The sequence below is a fragment of the Anastrepha obliqua genome, chromosome 6 (assembly GCF_027943255.1).
Source record: "Anastrepha obliqua isolate idAnaObli1 chromosome 6, idAnaObli1_1.0, whole genome shotgun sequence".
Taxonomy (NCBI): Eukaryota; Metazoa; Arthropoda; class Insecta; order Diptera; family Tephritidae; genus Anastrepha; species Anastrepha obliqua.
Genome location: NC_072897.1, coordinates 59,441,253 through 59,462,946, shown reverse-complemented (window position 1 = coordinate 59,462,946; position 21,694 = coordinate 59,441,253).

Genomic DNA, 21,694 nt, shown 5'->3' with positions numbered 1-21,694 from the left:
CAGTAGTTACCAATTGGCTATTGAAAAAGCGCTGGATGGCATAGCATCGGTGAACCTGAAGACGCATACAATCACAATCCAATGTAAAGGTCTTATCACTGACCTAAACACGAAGGAGGAGCTACTTGAAGCGATTACTCACCAGGCACAGGTGAAAAGCCTAAAGAAGTCGGCGATACGGAGCACACGCACCATTCCAGGAGGTACACAGTTAATGTATTTATCGCTGCGTGCAGATGATGCCAAAAAGATGCTGGACTGGATTGCTGATAGTGACATGGGATCGACGGTTTGGCTGGTAGGCTATAAAACTCCTCGGATTAAAATGTTGACAGTTCGCAACGGATTTACATAGATAAAAACGGACGATGTGTTCTATGTCAGTTTCTACGCACCAGCACAATGGTTTTTACAGGAGTTCGAGCAAATGATGGTGGAGCTGGAACTAGAATTAAGGAGAAAGAGGCCGATCCTGCTTGCAGGAGACTTCAACGCATGGTCAAGAACTTGGGGCAGTACACATACCAATGAGAGAGGTGGGCTGGTTGAGAACACCTTCGCAGCGCTGGATATTGTTCTTCTGAACACTCCTGGCGTATATACGTACGACTGCAAAAAGGGAAACTCCATCATCGACCTTGCCTTTGCGGACCGGCTAACTGCGAATACCAGCATCTGCACGGTAGATAAAGACATTCATTCACATAGCGATCATCTGGCCATTATGATACAAACGTCCAGCACAGTACGTAGATACAAAACGGGTGTCCGCAAATCAGCTTTCAGCACTGCAACTTTTCAAAATGCTTGGGAAAGCGTGCATATTGACGGAGCGACTGCAGAAACCCTGGCGGAACAAGTTGCCTGCTGTGACGCAACCATGCCCAGCTGCGGGATCGGTAGGCTCAAACAACCAGTTTACTGGTGGACCGATGAAATTGCATCAATCCGGAGGAAATGCCTAATGGCAAGGAGAAAGGCACAAAGAGCATTGCGCCGTTCATCGTATGAAGAACTTTATGCATCCTATAAAGATCGTAAACGCGATCTGAAGCTAACAATCCAGCAAAGCAAAATTAGAAGCTTTAGAAAATTGGTAGACGGGGCAAATGTAGATCCATGGGGCCTAGCGTATAAAACTGTCATGCGGAAAGTGAAGGGACCGGAATCACCTCAACCCACGTGCCCAAAGCTGTTGCAACAAGCGGTATTAACGCTCTTCCCGCCCCAGAAAGACAGTGATAACTCAGCGGACAAATACGTCTTAGAGCCGAGTATACCTCCGGTAACAACAGATGAAGTGCTAGGTACACTGAGCCGTATTAAAGACAGAAAGGCGCCAGGGCCAGATGGTATACCTAACGCTGCGTTTAAGATAGCTGTACATACGAAAACACACCTTTTTGTGAATCTGTACGAAACTTGTCTTAGAGAGGGAACTTTCCCAAATAGATGGAAGATATAACGACTCGTGCTGCTCCTCAAACCAGGAAAGCAACCTGATGAGCCATCAGCATACAGACCGCTTTGTATGCTTGATACGGTGGGAAAGGTATTCGAACGTATCATATGCGACCGGCACAAGTCTATCTCGAATGCCCATCTGGTCTATCGGATAATCAGTTTGGTTTCGAAAGGCGAGGTCAACGGTAGATGCAATCAGTAGTGGGACAGACATTGCGCACGAAGCAATCAGTGGTGGGCACTTGCATATGAAGTACTGCGCTATCATTAGAGTGGACATCAAAAATGCATTCAACTCTGCAAAGTGGGGAAACATTTTAATGCCTCTCAAAGAACTAACAAAGAAAGAAGTACCAGGTTACCTACTGCGCATAATTCGTAGTTACTTCACCAACAGAATTCTGCAATACGATACAGACTGTGGCCAAAAAACATACCAAATCACTGGCGGGGTCCCCCAAGGATCTGTCCTTGGTCCAATACTTTGGTATGTCATGTACGACGGGGTCCTCAAACTAAAACTACCAGACGGTGCTACTATTGTAGGCTATGCAGATGATATTGCGCTTGTAGTTACGGATAGACACATAGACCAGCTGGAAGCAAAAAGCAATGACGCAGCAGCAAGGGTGAGGCTATGATTGGCAAAATCCGGATTAGAATTAGCAGCACAAAAAACCGAGGGGGTACTCATCAGTGGGCGGAGAAAAAAGGAGGAAATAAAACTACGTATAGGCACCCATGAAATACTCTCTAAGGAGTCGATTAAGTATCTTGGCGTGATAATAGACAGGGGACTTAGCTACAAGCAGCACCTATCTGCAGGAAGCGCAAAAGCTGATGCTATCAATGGAGCGCTTACACGAAAGTTGCCTAATATTGGCGGCCCGCAAGGCAGCAGAAGACGTGTCTTATCGACGGTTGTAGATTCCGTAGTCTTTTACGCTGCCCCGATATGGGCCGGAGCTAAAACGTCCAGGATGCAATACGCAGCACAGGTACTTCGCCGAAGTGCAATAAGGGAGGCTTGTGGCTACAGAACGGTCTCGGGAGCCGCAATAGGCGTTATTGCGGGCAAACTACCAGCCGACATCCAGGCAAAGGAATTAGGCCGCGTCTATGGCAGGCGACGCACAGTGATTCAGGTATATGGGCTAATCGGACAAAAATCACTACTCCTGTATTACTTTACCGATTTTAATTTAATAAAAACAGTTGTGTAGCTCATGTAGCATGAAAAAAAAGTTCTGGGCTAAGTTAGGAGGCAGGAAGTATAAACGAAAAATTTTAGAATATTAAACATTGAACTTTTAGTAATATTAATTTATTTAGAAAAATAATTTTTGCTATACATTTCAAAAAATCAAAATTATGTTTCCTCTTTAATTAGCTAGGAATATTTTTAACGCATTCACCAACTTTATATAATAAACTATTAATAAAAAAAAAAAAATTCAGTAGTACAAAAAAATATACTTAACATAGGAAACGAAGAAAAAGAAAATTATTTAGTTAGTCACTATCTGAAATATTTTCTAGATAAAATTGATTTATATTTTCCTCTAAAATATAGGTTTTAATGTCCGAAAAATTAAAAGAATGCGAAGTGGTAGTCTTTCTCAGAGAAGATATAAAGGGGTCTGATGTTACTAGTAAATATGTCATAATATCTTTATTAGTGTTTATTCTAGTATGTTTTCGTGTATGATAAAGACGACTATTTCGTACCTCCGTATGCCTAGCTTCGAGTGCGTCTTCTGCCAGTTGCCCTATTGGTAAATCGAAATGTTTAATGATCTCTTCGCCATGAACTAATAATTTATGGACACTGGAAGGCATATAAAACCAGTCATATAATTCAATGTAAAGCTCTCTGGTATTATTTAAAAGTTCTTGAAAATTGCCGATGTTTTTTTTTTTGCTTTCCTGAAGACACAACACGTAATATTTGAGAAAATTTAAAAATCAAATTCTCATCAATGCCCGTTATTTCAGAGCTTATTTTGGGATTTTGAAAAAACCTTCTTGCAGTATTCCCATCATTAGTGCACCCGTAACCTGGCTTAGGTTTATCCACAACTAAGCCTAATTTTCTTTTAAAGTCGTCTTGAATTTTTTTCTTTTGAATACCAAATAACGCTTTTTTTCTGTGCCTTTTACTTGCCAGCTTCTAAAAGGAAGCCTATAAGCAATATGTACTAAACGGATCCACGAATGAAGAGATGACATCCCAAAATTAAAATTATCGATTTTAACTGGTTGTTTAAGAATTTCTTTTGTATTCATTTGTTTTGGTGTAGCTCCACAAATGAAGCAAGTTTGAGTAGAACTAGTCTCTGATAAGGTATTAATGCAACTTCCATCAAGCATTGTAAAGTGAAATTTAAAATTTACAGTGTAATTTTTGTTTTGAAAATTTATAATTATAGGTTTTAAATCGTTTATTTCTTGCTGCAGTCTCAAGCCTTCTGTTTTAACTAAATCGGAATTTTCTTTAACAAAAATAAATTTAATTGGTCGACAGAAAAATGTTGACGAAGAGCGAGGATTATTCCAAAAAATATAACCTTTTTCATCTGACAAGTTAAGGGGTGACATAGCAACTAAAAATAAATATTCGTCAGTCATTTCTGTGGAGCTAAATACTTGTTTGTAGGTGCTGTGCCCAGAGGTTCCATCGAATCCGTATTTATATGTCAGAGTTAAAGTTTCACTTTTTATATATTCTTTGTCTAATATTGATTTTAAAATGATTTTTAATGTATAAATCGTTTATTTCTTGCTGCAGTCTCAAGCCTTCTGTTTTAACTAAATCGGAATTTTCTTTAACAAAAATAAATTTAATTGGTCGACAGAAAAATGTTGACGAAGAGCGAGGATTATTCCAAAAAATATAACCTTTTTCATCTGACAAGTTAAGGGGTGACATAGCAACTAAAAATAAATATTCGTCAGTCATTTCTGTGGAGCTAAATACTTGTTTGTAGGTGCTATGCCCAGAGGTTCCATCGAATCCGTATTTATATGTCAGAGTTAAAGTTTCACTTTTTATATATTCTTTGTCTAATATTGATTTTAAAATGATTTTTAATGTATAGTTGTAGTCGATTTATTTCAGATCCTTGTTCTGTGGTTATAATATCTTTTGGTAATAAACTGTCTCGAAACTGTCGCAGTTTATAGATGCTAGGTAAAAATTCTGAATGCACACTATTAATAATTGATCTAAGTAAGTTATATTTTCTCTGAGAAAGATCTAACTGAAGATAAAGCGCTAAAGTTTCCTGTAAAGTCAATGAATGTTTTTTGAATTCCTTAAACTCAACCTGACTATTACTTTTTTTAGATAATTCGTTTACCGCAAAAGAAAGCTCCTCCAAGGTGTATTTTGAGACCAGTTCTTCAATTCGCCTCTTTTTAGTCTTCTCACTTGACTCCCCAAAAGCTACATAAGGTCTTCCACGAGAAGTGCTTTGTTCAGCAAAAGTATTACCATATGGCAACAAGCTTCGTTTTAAAAATTAGCACAGCTTTTAAAGCTGTGAACGAAAAATATTTATATGTTAAATGACAGATTGAACATTTTTCTATATACTTTATTCAAAACTTGTTGAAAACATTTGCCCAAAATGCCTCAAAAATCTAAAAATGCAAAATACAAATTTCAGGGTGAGTGGCATATAAGGCTTTCTTTAAAAATGTTGTATTACCGATATATAATGGGCGGTTATTATTTATTTTATTTCTGTTTAACCATTAAACTTCAATTTTTGAAAATATGTAACAAAAAAGTTGATATTTTTTAATATACAAGAGAGTTTTGACGGCCTTTTAAAGTGTACTGTTGCCATATGGCAACAATATCGCGAAAGGGTTAATCTAAATTAATTAATCAATCGGTCATTTATCAAATACGAAATACCTAATTACCTATTACCTACCCAGTTTCCTTTATCCAATCCTCAAGCATGAAACAAATGGAACGCTTAAAATCCTTGAAACCCTCAAACCTAGAAGTAAATTACGTAACGTAAGATCTATCAATATACAAGGTACCGCTTGGAAATATCTTGCTGAGCCACTAGACCACGATGACCTAGAAATTATTAACAAAAACCTTATGAACTTAAATCAAAATAATAATAAATATACAGTAATTAAAGAGCTTTTTAATACGAGATTAAGTAATATAACATCTATGACAAATTTAATTTAAATGCAATAAGAAAAAATAACAATATAATGAAGTAGTAATAGATTTGCAAAATACAATAAGATTGATTAAAGATGAATTAATAAATATAAAATAAGACATACAATGGACAAAAGCAAATATCCCAAATACGGTAATAATTATTTAAGAAAAAGGAACGAACAATTGCATTAGATAAATTAAAAGATGAAGAAATGCCTTTTAACAAAGCAAAAGAAGCGTTAGAATTTTATATAATAAATGTTTTGAGTAAAGAAATCCACTTACAAAAACTGAGACCTTCAAACAAATTATTTTAAGACCAGTAAAAAAACCAAACAATATTGTTTTAAACATTGAATAGGATGAAATTTTAAAAATTAGAAGTGTAACATATGGCATCCGAAAGCCTTGCGAAAATTATATAATATACTAGCAAACCCGTCCCGCTTCGCTGGGCAAATACACGGTGGATCCACGTTTTGGCATATATTTCGAGACCCTAGTCATCAATAAGTATGAAAATTACCCCATATTAAAGCACTTATCAACAGCTTTCATTTGATACCCATATTGTACATGCACAACCAAAGGTTACTCGGGTCCACGTTTTGACCTATATCTCGAGACCCTAGTCACGGAACGGTATGAAAAATAGTCTATACTATAGAAATCATTAACAGCTTCCATTTGCTACCCATATTGTACATATACGTCCGAAGGTTACCCGGGTCCACGTTTTGACCTATATCTCGAGACCCTATCTACCAATAGGTATTCAAACTATACGGAAACCATCTTCAATACCTACTTAACAATGTGTGTAAGTTTGGTTTAATTCGGTTTAAAGACACGGCGGGTCCACGTTTTGGCATATATTTCGAGACCCTAGTCATCAATAGGTATGAAAATTAACCCGTATTAAAGCACTTAACCACAGCTTTCATTTGATATCGATATTGTACAAACATATTCTAGGGTCCACGTTTTGGTCTCTATCTCGAGACCCTAGTCACGGAGCGGATGGAAATACTCTGAACTAAAGCATTCACCAACAGCTTCCATTTGATACCCATATTGTACATACACATTTAAAGGTTACCCGGGTCCACGTTTTGACCTATATCTCGAGACCGTATCTACCAATAGGTATCCAAACTATACGGAAACCATCTTCAATATCTCCTTAACAATGTGTGTAAGTTTGGTTTAATTCGGTGCAAAGACACGGCGGGTCCACGTTTTGGCATATATTTCGAGACCTTAGTGATCAATAGGTATGAAAATTACCCCGTATTAAAGTACTTATCAACAGCTTTCATTTTATACCCATATTGTACATACACAACCAAAGGTTACCCGGGTCCACGTTTTGACCATTTTCCCGGCAATTATTCGAATTTTTCTCACCTTTTAAACCTTCCCTAGACCTCCACGAATAATTCAAGACCAAGATAAGATAAATCCGTTCAGCCGTTCTCGAGTTTTAAGCGAATATAGGGACAGATTTTCACATTTATATATATAGAAGAAGATAAATATATCAATATTAGATTTAAGCGAAGATCAATGTATACCTAGATTATTAAGTTGTCTCTTAACTCTAACTGTTTAAAACGATGTCAGGTCACAACTTATCTATATGTATATTAGGGCGGGTACATTTAAAAATCGCTCATTGCTCTGTGAAAATCGTATTCTAGGGATCAAAATAAGAAACTTTGCCGAAGGAACCATACCTCTAAAACGAATTCTGATGTCCCCCAATTTGGGTCGAACGAAAAATCCCACTTTGACCCATTTAGAGTGCTCCAATCGAGTCCAAATGTATGACCGACCCCCACTAACTTTGGACGGCCGATCCACCCATGCCCGTGGCACACCCCCTGGAACTCCTCTGGGGGGTTCCCCATACAATCATTTCAAAATATCACCATTTTTGGCCTTCACATGAGAAAAGAAAGTAAAAAGTTCGACCCAAATTGGGGGACATCAGAATTCGTTTTAGAGGTATGGTTATTCCGGCAAAGTTTCTTATTTTGATCCCTAGAATATGGTTTTCACAGAGCAATGGGCGATTTTTTTGCCTCCTCACAAAAGACACTAAAAGTTCGACCCAAATTGGGGGACATCAGAATTCATTTTAGAGGTATGGTTCCTTCAGCAAAGTTTCTTATTTTGATCCCTAGAATATGATTTTCATACAGCAATGGGCGATTTTTCTGCCTCCTCACAAATCGACCCGGCCTAATGTATATATATACATATATGTGTATGCCGGGTCCGGCACTGAAAGTGTAACCAATAAAAAGGCTATAAATTTAGTTTGGAAAATTACTTTTATTCAAGTCAACGTAAAATATGAGTGAAAATAATACAAAATGAAGAATCAATTTACTTTTGGTCGATATGACCACCTTTGGCCTTGACTATGGGTTGAGACGGTCCAACAACGAATTACAGCTGCCTGGATGTGAGTTGCAGGTATTTTTGACCACTCGTGGACAATGACTTTTTCCAGCACTTCGAGACTGGTGAGTCTTTTAGTTCGGACTTTGCTCTCCAAATTGTTCCAAAGAGAATAATCCATCGGATTCGCATTTGGTGAATTTGTGAGCCATTGTGTAGACGTTACTAAGTTCGGAACGTTGTTTTTAGCTACTCTTGATTCACTCGTGCTTTGTGAGTCCTGTTGAAACGTCCATGGTCTGCTACCGAAATGTTTATTTGTACACGGCTTCAAACCAACCTCCAGAATACTTTCCCTATAATGTTTCGCATTTACCTTGACACCAGGCTCGATGGAAACGATTGGAGAGAGTCCATCTGCGATTACAGCGCCCCAAACCATTACCTGTGGCGGATGCTGCCTCCTGGTGGCCAATCGGTGACTCAAATTCGCGTATGAAGGGTTGGTAAAATAAACCCTATCGGGTTTGGAGTTAACGAATTGCTCAATTTGAAAAATTTTCTCCTAAGAAAATAGAGTGTTTGGAAATTTACCGCTTTCTGCCAAGCGCAGCTAATCCTTCGCTCTCTCAAATCTGACTTATTGCTGCTTTGGTGTGTGATCATGCGCCAGTCAGATATTTTCAGTTCTTTCTCCATTTCAAGACGCGTCTTTACTTTTTGAACCATTTCACGTGAAAACCATTACCGATTTTCTTTCTGGGCACACTAAAATAGAATAGATATGGTTTAGAACAGAAAATATATGGTTTTCATACTATTTATTTCTTTATTCTTTATTCAAGCGCTTTGGCATAAACAATATTTTTTGTTTTTCTATTTGTTTTTGAGTAAATATAAAATATAAATTGAAAATCAGGAAAAAAGAAGATTGTTTTTAAATTTCAAATCAACGCATATGAATAAACAATCGTCTTTTTTCCTGATCATCCATGAATTTTTCGTTTCAATTTATATGTTTTATTAAGCATTGGAGCTTTTTTAACCATTATCCATTTATATTTTAAAAACAAAAAAAAACGAAAAAAATTGTTTTTTCCACGAACACATAATTTCATTCGGATTTCACATTAAATTCTCAAATTTCGTAAGAAATTATTCACTGTTCCAAAATCCACTCCAAAAAAATTCACAAACAATTTTTACATGTTGCACTTACGTTTTTTCCTTATGGCATCCAAATCAGAAAGAAATATTGACACATTGTAACTAACACTGTCAATTTGACAGTTCAGTTCCGCCCCACGCGTTAAAAAAGTAAGCGACATTATGGCTGGCTCAAAGGAACGCTGTACCCGTTGCCACTGCTCCGAATTACAACCAAACTTTACGAAACCCATTTTCAATACTTACTTAACAATGTGCATAAGTTTGGTTTAATTCGGTGCAAAGACACGGCGGGTCCACGTTTTGGCATATATTTCGAGACCCTAGTCATCAATAGGTATGAAAATTACCCCGTATTAAAGCACTTATCAACAGCTTTCATTTGATACCTATATTGTACATACACAACTAAAGGTTACCCGGGTCCACGTTTTGACCTATATCTCGAGACCCCAGTCACGTAGCGGCATGAAAAATACTCTGTACTAAGGCATTCACCAACAGCTTCAATTTGATATCCATATTGTACAAACACATTCTAGGCTCCACGTTTTGGTCTCTATATCGAGATCCTAGTCACGGAGCGGCATGAAAAATACTCTGAACTAAAGCATTCACCAACAGCTTCCATTTGATACCCATATTGTACATACACGTCCGAAGGTTACCCGGGTCCACGTTTTGACCTATATCTCGAGACCCTAGTCATCAATAGGTATGAAAATTACCCCGTATTAAAGCACTTATCAACAGCATTCATTTGATACCCATATTGTACAAACACATTCTAGGGTCCACGATTTGGTCTCTATCTCGAGACCCTAGTCACGGAGCGGATGGAAATACTCTGAACTAAAGCATTCACCAACAGCTTCCATTTGATACCCATATTGTACATACACATCCAAAGGTTACCCGGGTCCACGTTTTGACCTATATCTCGAGACCCTATCTACCAACAGGTATCCAAACTATACGGAAACCATCTTGAATACCTCCTTAACAATGTGTGTAAGTTTGGTTTAATTCGGTGCAAAGACACGGCGGGTCCACGTTTTGGCATATATTTCCAGATCCCAGTCATCAATAGGTATGAAAATTACCCCGTATTAAAGCACTTATCAACAGCTTTCATCTGATATCCATATTGTATAAACACATTCTAGGGTCCACGTTTTGGTCTCTATCTCGAGACCCTAGTCACGGAGCGGATGGAAATACTCTGAACTAAAGTATTCACCAACAGCTTCCATTTGATACCCATATTTTACATACACATCCGAAGGTTACTCGGGTCCACGTTTTGACCTATATCTCGAGACCCTATTTACCAATAGGTATCCAAACTATACGGAAACCATCTTCAATACCTCCTTAACAATGTGTGTAAGTTTGGTTTAATTCGGTGCAAAGACACGGCGGGTCCACGTTTTGGCATATATTTCCAGACCCTAGTCATCAATAGGTATGACAATTACCCCGTATCAAATCACTTATCAACAGCTTTCATTTGTTATCCATATTGTACAAACACATTCTAGGGTCCACGTTTTGGTCTCTATCTCGAGACCCTAGTCACGGAGCGGATGGAAATACTCTGAACTAAAGCATTCACCAACAGCTTCCATTTGATACCCATATTGTACATACACATCCAAGGGTTACCCGGGTCCACGTTTTGACCTATATCTCGAGACCCTATCTACCAATAGGTATCCAAACTATACGAAAACCATCTTCAATGCCTCCTTAAAAATGTGTGTAAGTTTGGTTTAATTCGGTGCAAAGACACGGCGGGTCCACGTTTTGGCATATATTTCCAGACCCTAGTCATCAATAGGTATGAAAATTACACCGTATTGAAGCACTTATCAACAGCTTCCATTTGATACCCATATTGTACAAACACATTCTAGGGTCCACGTTTTGGTCTCTATCTCGAGACCCTAGTCACGGAGCGGATGGAAATACTCTGAACTAAAGAATTCACCAACATCTTCCATTTGATACCCATATTGTACATACACATCCAAAGGTTACCCAGGTCCACGTTTTGACCTATATCTCGAGACCCCAGTCACGGAGCGGCATGAAAAATACTCTGTACTAAAGCATTCACCAACAGCTTCCATTTGATACACATATTGTACATACACATTCTAGGGTCCAGGTTTTGGTCTCTATTTCGAGACCCTAGTCACGTAGCGGCATGAAAAATACTCTGAACTAAAGCATTCACCAACAGCATCCATTTGATACCCATATTGTACATACACATCCGAAGGTTACCCGGGTCCACGTTTTGACCTATATCTCGAGCCCTATCCACCAATAGGTATCCAAACTATACGGAAATATCTTCAATACCTTCTTAACAATGTGTGTAAGTTTGGTTTAATTCGGTGCAGACACGGCCGGTTAGCGAACACACACAAAAAGTTGACTTTATTTTATATATAAGATTTTTTTCAGTTTGTGTCCGAAAAATCCAAATATCTTACGGAACCCTATTTTTTTCCAAAATAAAATGTAATCCATGTTACTCTTGGATAATGTAGTTTTCGAATGGTGAAAGAATTTTTAAAATCGGTCCAGTAGTTTTTGAGCCTATTCGTTACAAACAAACAAATAAACAAACAAACAAACAAACAAAATTTTCCTCTTTATAATATTAGTATAGATTTGGCCTAGAGACTCATCCAAAGTAACCGCATAATCGGTGTCCAAATTTAAAGATGGAAAAATTCCTTCTCCAAGTTTCAGAAGCTGTTGTGGAAAGTTGCTATGCATATTTCCATGTAGATGAGCTCTCATATTGGTGCGCAAATTCAAATGTTGTACAGATGTCCAAAGGTGAGATGATTTTAAACATGCTTTCATAATATCTGCTCGCGTACCTCTGTTGACGACTGGAAGCGTTTGTCGGAAATCTCCAGCAAATACAAAAGTGATACCACCCATGACATCAGCAGAGCATCGGAGGTCTCTTAAAGTACGGTCCACGGCCTCCACATGAGCTCTATGACTCATGGTGCATTCATCCCATATTACCAACGACGCGTCTTGCAGCAACTTACCAAGAGGCCCATTTTTCCGAATAGAGCATGTAGACCGTTAATCTAAAGATACGGATAGCGGGAGTTTAAACGTAGAGTGAGCAGTTTTTCCTTCGTTCAAGAGAGTTGCAGCAATTCCTGACGAAGCAACTGCAATCGCTATCTTCCCTGATTGCCGTATCTTAGCAAGTATCAAATTTGCGAGAAAAGCCTTTTCAGTGCCTCCTGGTGCGTCCAAAAAAAAATAATCTCCCCATGTTATTGATCACGCTGTCCACAATAGTCTCATAAGCATGTCTTTGATCCGGTACTAATTTGGGCACATTGTCATTAACAAACGCTGTTAGATCATTTCTGTTATACTGTTGTACCATTGTGTCAATAGTATTATTCTGGGTACGAACGGGAGAAGGTAATCCAAAATCAGTTAAATTTTTGTCGTTTAATTCTATAAGTTTGTTTTCAATTTCAATTAATCCTTCATTATAAACTTCAGTGAAGGGTAAAGTGTTATCCTGATTCTGTTGTCTGATCCGATGTCTTATATCTTCACAGAACTGATCTTTGAAAGTATCCCATAACTTCAATGGTTCCGATGGTTGACAAAATAAAAGTATGACTACAAACAACTCCCTTAGTTTTTTTGGACACTGTGACAACGAAGCTTCGCTTAAAGTGTTTCCCCAATGGTCATCGTTTTCAAGTAAACCTCGGTCACGGCATGCTGCTTGATACGTCTCTTTGACAATACCATTTACAGTTTTAAGGTATGCAAATGAGGTCGGACCGCGTACGTGGTGCAGTAGAATCCTAAGATAAAAACACTCTGATTGGGATGGATGTATCCCGTAGACTCTACCTAAAGCGGCATTTTTTTTTATCCCCGGATGTCCAACTTCATCTTCACCACGCCTCCTTCTAGTGAATTTATTATTTGCCCATGTATAGTATTGCGGGACTTCATGATACAGAAGAGTTTTCGCAAATTCATCTTCATTACAGAGAGAAAAAAATGCCAGTAATGTGGTATTGCGTGGGTTTTGGACAATTCGATGAGCTGTCCCTGGTGTAAAATACACCCTTTGACCGTTCTCTAGATGAACGGCCAAATGCACTACAGTAGGATGCCGCTCGTGAATAGGAAATTCAAATAAGCGCCAGACAGCTTCAGATGTGCTTATGTACCTTCCATTTAAATAGTTTTCGACCTCATCGTGTGGGTTTCTAAGGCTAAAAGTTGTCTGATCCGAACCTTTATTTATATATTTACATATATATTTAATCGCTTGGACAGAGTGGCAATACTCCACGTTTATATGAGCATTAAAAGTCTTACATAGTAGCGGGGAGTATGGAACAATCCACCTATTATCTATCGTCACCATGTTGCCCCTGAGTTGTAACGTAGTGCTCCGACCGCCATTTTCTGTATCGCGCCTACGATAAACTGGATACCCATCCTCTCCGGTCTGGGTGTCGTTAATGAAACGCCGAGGGTATTTTTTTGTGCAGACACCGTTCTTCATGCATGGTGCAGCTAAATTATGTTCTCCGCAGGGTCCATGACCAGATAATGGATGGTTATTAGTTAAAAGATTTTTTATTGGTTGTGGCGGCTCCTGAAGGTTAGGAAGACACACTTTACCTGAAGCACCACACATACTATTAGGTTCGTCCTCCCATTTCTTGGCAGAGCAGTTAGAGCAGATCTTATTCATGACTCCGATTTGGACGGACGCTTGTTGTGCATAATCAAGCTGCGGATCATATCTGAAAGCCAGTCTGTTCCTGTTAGCTAAAATTCGACTGCGCACTCTATTTGTGGACAACTGCTGCCTCTCTGCTTGAGCTCTAAGTCGCTGCAAACGCTCGACACTCGACTCTCTTTCGCGTAACTGAGAGGTCCTTATATTTTGTTCATGAAGACGTTGGGAACGCTCCAGCCTCGACTCTTGAGCGCGTAGCTCAGAGGTTCTCAAGCTTTGTTCGGCAAGACGTTGAGAACGCTCGACACTTGACTCTCGTTCGCGTAAGTCAGAGGTCCTTACATTTTGTTCATGAAGACGTCGGAAACGCTCCAGCCTCGACTCTCGTGCACGTAACTCAGAGGTTCTCTGATTTTGTTCAGCAAGGCGTTGTGAACGTTCAGGTGAAGATTCTCCTATACGACGTATTTTTGCTGCTCGTGCTTGAGAACTATGTTTAGAAAGTTGAGACCTGGCTCTCTTAGGCATTTTCAAATGTTTAAGAAAATGGATATAGCGTGTAATATTCTAGCTCTGAAAAGAACTGTTGTTTAGCCCTGAAAAGAACTGTTGGTTAGCCCTGAAAAGAACTGTTTGTTAGCCCTGAAAATAACTATTGTATAGCTATGAGAAGGACTGTTGTTTAGCTCTGAGAAGAACTTTTGCGTGGGTGTAGTTTTAAGAACAAAATCTAAAAAAAATCTCATGAAAATTATTAGACTTCGCGCACGACCGCTGCGTAGTGCTGTGCGTGTAATTGCTGTCGGGATCTTCCGGCTAAGTGGGCGCCGCTAAAATTGCGCGCACGTGTTCGCTGTAACACGTGTTGTGTGGGAAAAACAATTATCGTTGTGCGGGTAGCGAAGAACGCTATAATTGCGATGTGCCTGATCGGCGTAACTGCGTAACTGAGTGTGCGAAAGACTATTGTTAAACTGTGCGTGTAATTGTCGGCGGGTTCTTCCCGTTAAGTGGGCGCCGGTATAATTGCGCGCAACCGTTCGGTGTAACACGTGTTGCGTGGGAAAAACAATTATCGCTGTGCGGGTAGCGAGGAACGCTATAATTGCGCGTGCTTGTTCCGCGTAATTTCTATTGTGGAAAAAACAATTATCGTTGTGCGGGCAATTACCGATGGGTTTATCGCGTGTAGACAACTGTTCACTGTGCGAGTGCTGAGTGCTCTGAGAAGAACTTTTGCGTAGGTGTAGTTTTAAGAACAAAATCTAAAAAAAATCTCATGAAAATTATTAGACTTCGCGCACGACCGCTGCATAGGGAGCCGGCCTTGACACTCGACTCTCGTAGGCGTACCTGAGAGTTTCTCTGATTTTGTTCAGCAAGGCGTTGTGAATGTTCAGGTGAAGATTCTCCTATACGACGTATTTTTGCTGCTCGTGCTTGAGAACTATGTTTAGAAAGTTGAGACCTGGCTCTCTTAGGCATTTTCAAATGTTTAAGAAAATGTTAATAGCGTGTAATATTCTAGCTCTGAAAAGAACTGTTGTTTAGCTCTGAAAAGAACTGTTGGTTAGCCCTGAAAAGAACTGTTTGTTAGCCCTGAAAATAACTATTGTATAGCTATGAGAAGGACTGTTGTTTAGCTCTGAGAAGAACTTTTGCGTGGGTGTAGTTTTAAGAACAAAATCTAAAAAAAATCTCATGAAAATTATTAGACTTCGCGCACGACCGCTGCGTAGGGAGCCGACCTCGCGGGTACCTTACTCATAGATCTAAACACCCCTCTCCCGCACGCGCACCACTGGCCTTGGTGACGCCCACTTCGCAACGGGCCTTGCAGCAGAAATCGTAATATTTTAATTTCACCACAACTTCAAAACCAAAAGTCCAATTTTAAACATTCAAAGACCAAATATTATCAACATAAACTGTACTTATTGATGAAATAATTTCTTTTGATAAGGATTAATAGCATGAGTAAAATAAACGCGTTTAAATGTAGTCCAAAAAAAATTCAAGATTTTTAAATAAAAATGTGGTTGTTGTGCTTCACTCGACATAGATAGGTATAGTGTGTCACGGACTTTTTTGCAGATATTTATAAGATCTACAATTAATTATAACATTTTATGGTTCTATCTTTTGTAGTTTAGGCAGCGTACGCAAAATAAGTAACTTCTTTGGCTGATTTTTTCCAGTTTGTGTCCGAAAAATTCAAATATCTTACGGAACCCTATTTTTTCCAAAATAAAATATAGTCTGTGTTACTCGTGGATAATGTAGCTTTCGAATGGTGAAAGAATTTTTAAAATCGGTCCAGTAGTTTTTGAGCCTATTCATTACAACCAAACAAACAAACAAACAAAGTTTTCCTCTTTATAATATTAGTGTAGAAGTGTAGATACACGTCCGAAGGTAATCCGGGTCCACGTTTTGACCTATATCTCGAGACCCTATCTACCAATAGGTATTCAAACTATACGGAAATCATCTTCAATACCTACTTAACAATGTGTGTAAGTTTGGTTTAATTCAGTCCACGTTTTGGCATATATTTCCAGGTATGAAAATTACGCCGTATTAAAGCACTTATCAACAGCTTTCATTTGATACCCATATTGTACATACACAACCAAAGGTTACCCGGGTCCACGTTTTGACCTATATCTCAAGACCCCAGTCACGGAGTGGCATGAAAAATACTCTGTACTAAAGCATTCACCAACAGCTTCAATTTGATATCCATATTGTACAAACACATTCTAGGGTCCACGTTTTGGTCTCTATATCGAGACCCTAGTCACGGAGCGGCATGAAAAATACTCTGAACTAAAGCATTCACCAACAGCTTCCATTTGATACCCATATTGTACATACATATCCGAAGGTTACCCGGGTCCACGTTTTGACCTATATCTCGAGCCCTATCCACCAATAGGTATCCAAACTATACGGAAACCATCTTCAATACCTTCTTAACAATGTGTGTAAGTTTGGTTTAATTCGGTGCAAAGACACGGCCGGTTAGCGAACACACACAAAAAGTTGACTTTATTTTATATATAAGATTTTTTTCAGTTTGTGTCCGAAAAATCCAAATATCTTACGGAACCCTATTTTTTTCCAAAATAAAATGTAATCCATGTTACTCTTGGATAATGTAGTTTTCGAATGGTGAAAGAATTTTTAAAATCGGTCCAGTAGTTTTTGAGCCTATTCGTTACAAACAAACAAATAAACAAACAAACAAACAAACAAACAAAGTTTTCCTCTTTATAATATTAGTATAGATTGGCGCTTACACCTTTTTTGGGGGTTTGCCGAGCTGCTTCTCCTGGTTGTGGCGTGCGTATTAATGTTCCACAGCTTTACGCCGACTGCGAACGGCAGGTAGTTTTTATGAGGAGCTTCTTTATCGCATATATACGCTCGGAGGTTTGTCATTGCCAACCGATTGGTGGCCGCTATTAAAAAACAAATTTTCTTCATTTTGGTCATTCACGGAGATTCGAACCTGCGAACTCCTATTCCGAATGGTAGTGACGCACCGACCAATTCGAAATCTTATCTGCTATAGAAGAAATTTAAACAGGTGTAATACTGCTAAACAACTTCAATGGACAAATAGAAATTAGTAATGCTATTCAACAAATCAATGAAACACACTTCATAAAATTCCACAATTCATCAAGAAAAATTAATAACCAATTGCTATATAATAATTACCAATGGACTTCTAGCCCACGAGAACCTTTTTTAAAAAGTAAATCAATGACATAAAAATGTATCTTATAAATTATCTGAAAATATTGTAAAAAATATGTATTTTGCAACCAAGGGTATTGTTACGAAATTTTCGCGTTTTTATCCAAATAACTGCTTTGAGTTCAATCACTTTATTGTTAAATGAAAAGTCACAAACTAATGGCAATACGACTTGCTTTATTTTACATTTACACGCTCAACTTAAGACTGAACACCCTATGTGCGTCCACCTCTGCTTATATACATGTGCTTAATAACTATCCTTATTTCTAGATTTGGCAACGCGTATCTTTCGGTGACTGCTGTCTCGCCATCTGGTGTCAAGACGAATTGGTGTTTTTGATTTAGTATCCCATTCACTCGGTATTGTGGCCAGTCGGTTCGCGAAGTTTCTTATTTTGATACACTGCCCCCTGCTTAAGTCTGCTCGTCCCGATTATGTACCAAATTCTCCGATCCAAATGGAGAAAACCCCTCTCGGTGAACTACTTTGATTTTCTCCTGCCCAGTTTTGCATTGCTACATACAATACACCACATAATTCAATCTTGTAATCACTTTTCCAGGACGCTTGCGGTTTTGGAGAAGCCACTTGCTTTCTTTGCGCATTATAAAGAAGTATTAAATTCCCTTCGCTGAATACAGAAGGGCTGACGTTGGCTGAGATCATTTTTTAGCAATCGCAAAAGTCAGAATGAGAGTTATGGCTACGGGAAAAAATGGCTCCCTAAATGGACTCAGCCTCAGCATCGAGGCTTTAAAACACAAGCACACTCATGACGGCTGCGTGAACTACCTTAAAAGCCATCTACCAGGATCGGATATCTCCGAACATGACATAAACAGCCTTTGGCAGATCGTCAAACTACCTTTCCTTGACGTGTGTAAAACTCTACTTAAGCCCAACCACAAGAAGAAGAAGGCATGGATAAGTGACTCTAGCATTTCCGACATTGAAAACAGGCATAAAATGAAAGTTCTTAGCGACAATGCACGTACGACCGCCCTAAAAATAAAGTTTGATAGCCAATATAAGTCTCTCCATAAAGACGTAAAACGAGCGTAATTGGACGTCTAATCTAGCACGGAAAGCAGAGAATGCCGCCCGGAAGAACAACCTTCGTGAACTGTATATGCTGAGTTGGGAGCTCACTGGTAAATACGGAAGCTCAAACCATCCCCTTAAAGACGAAAATGGAACCCTCATCGGAAGACATCAGAATGTGAGTAAATGGCTAGATGGTTCCGGCACTTTTCCGAAATGCTTAAACCTTAAACCACAATTCAATCATCGAGCTCTACTTCGTCACCTACACAATTTGCACACTCCAACCCTCCATCATCATCGATATGATCCTCCGCTCAAACTCTAGAAGAAATAGAATGTGCCATTAAGCAACTCAAATCCGGAAGAGCTGCGTCTGAGGATATGATCCCTCCTGAAATCCTCAAAGCAGGCTGGTGAAAGTCCCAAAAAATGCGATCTATCGGTGAGCAAAAATTATAGGAGCATCACATCAGCGTCCCATACAAAATTTTGTCCAAAATCCTGCTTAATATAATAGAATACAAGAGCATCTTGAACTCCAACTAAGTAAACATCAGGCCGGATTTCGCACAAACAGGTTCAGCTCCGGTCATATCGTCACTCTTCGCATAATATGAGAAGAAATCAATGAATGGCAGTTGGATATTCACGCTTGCTTTGGACAGCATCGATCGCAGCTCTATTTGGATTTCATTGCGTTCTAGAGGAATTCCAGAAAAAGTCATCAGCATTATCAAAGTTCATTATGAAGGTTTTGAATGTATAATTTTACACAATAATCCACTCTCGGATGCGATTCGCCCGACATCCGGTGTGAAACAAGGTAACCTCTTGTCGCCATTGCTATTTCTCATAGTCCTCGATGATATACTGAATAAAGCGCTGACAGGCAAACGTAGCGTAGGACCTTCTATGAATATTTGGAAGAATTAGCGTATGCAGATGACCTAGCGCCTATTTCCGTCAAAAGGTCAGATCTGCAAACTAATTTGAACCAGCTCAGTGCCACCGAAAGCAAGGTTTGCCTTAAAAAAACGTAGGCAAGACTGAATTCATTTCAAATTGTTTGCAAATCGAGACCCTCGGCCTACTGTGTATGGAGAAGAGATCAATCGTGAGTCACAATTTTGCTACCTAGGAAGTAAAATCACACCAGCAGGTGAGACGATTGAAGACATCGAACACCGTATCAACAAAGCTCGTACAGCATTTTCACAGTTGTACAACATATGGGTTTCAAATCCCATATCAGTCAAAACTAAGCTGAGAATCATCAATTCCAACGTAAAATCGGTGTTACTATATGGCTGCGAATCCTGGTCGCCTACGTCCGTGCTTATCCAAAGATTGCAATCTTTCGTCATAGCGTGCTTACGCAAAATTTTGAGAATCTGCTGGACTCTCTCGAATTCATCATCAAACGCAGACGATTTGGCTGGATAAGCCACACTTAGCGCAAAGATGCCAGCGAAGTTTGCTGGGCTGCTCTGTGGTGGAGTCCGCAAGGTGCAATGAATGGTGGAAGACCAAAGACCTCCTGGCGATGCATGGTGGGTACGGTTCTATTAAACTCAGACTCTACTTGGAATTCCTTAAAACAACTTGCTCACAATCGAGATGATTTCAATAATTTTGTTCTGGCTCTACGCCTCAACAGGAGCTTAAGGAACGTACGCTAAAAAACGGCAAAGCGAGTGGAGAAGATGGCATTACAGCCGATCTACATAAATATGGCGGACTAGCTGATTCATAGCTCCGATTCATAAGAAAGGAGACAAACGCGACAGCAACAACTTCAGAGGTATATCCCTTTCAATCTCACGTACTCATTAATATAAGTATGTATTTATTTATTGAAAAGAGTAATAATTATAAATAATTATTTCACTCAAAAAGTAAGAAAAAAAAGGGAACAACCACTGGCTGCTAAGGCCTTCGGCTTTTGTTTTAAATGGTTAATAAAATGGATAAAGAAGAAAAGGAAATAATTATATATATTATACTAAGTTTACTAGACGCTAGCTGCAAGATTATAATATACTAGCAAACCCGGCCCCCTTCGCTGGGCACACTAAAATAGAATAGATATGGTTTAGAACAGAAAATATATGGTTTTCATATTATTTATTTCTTTATTCTTTATTCAAGCGCTTGGTTTTTGAGTAAGTATAAAATATAAATTGAAAATCAGGAAAAAGGAAGATTGTTTTTAACCGAATTACAACCAAACTTTACGAAACCCATTTTCAATACTTACTTAACAATGTGTGTAAGTTTGGTTTAATTCGGTGCAAAGACACGGCGGGTCCACGTTTTGGCATATATTTCGAGACCCTAGTCATCAATAGGTATGAAAATTACCCCGTATTAAAGTACTTATCAACAGCTTTCGTTTGATACCCATATTGTACATACACAACCAAAGGTTATCCGGGTCCACGTTTTGACCTATATGTCGAGACCCCAGTCACGGAGCGGCATGAAAAATACTCTGTACTAAAGCATTCACCAACAGCTTCAATTTGATATCCATATTGTACAAACACATTCTAGGGTCCACGTTTTGGTCTCTATCTCGAGACCCTAGTCACAGAGCGGATGGAAATACTCTTAACTAAAGCATTCACCAACAGCTTCCATTTGATACCCATATTGTACATACACATCCGAAGGTTACCCGGGTCCACGTTTTGACCTATATCTCGAGACCCTATCTACCAATAGGTATCCAAACTATACGGAAACCATCTTCAATACCTCCTTAACAATGCGTGTAAGTTTGGTTTAATTCGGTGCAAAGACACGGCGTTTCCACGTTTTGGCATATATTTCCAGACCCTAGTCATCAATAGGTATGAAAATTACCCCGTATCAAAGCACTTATCAA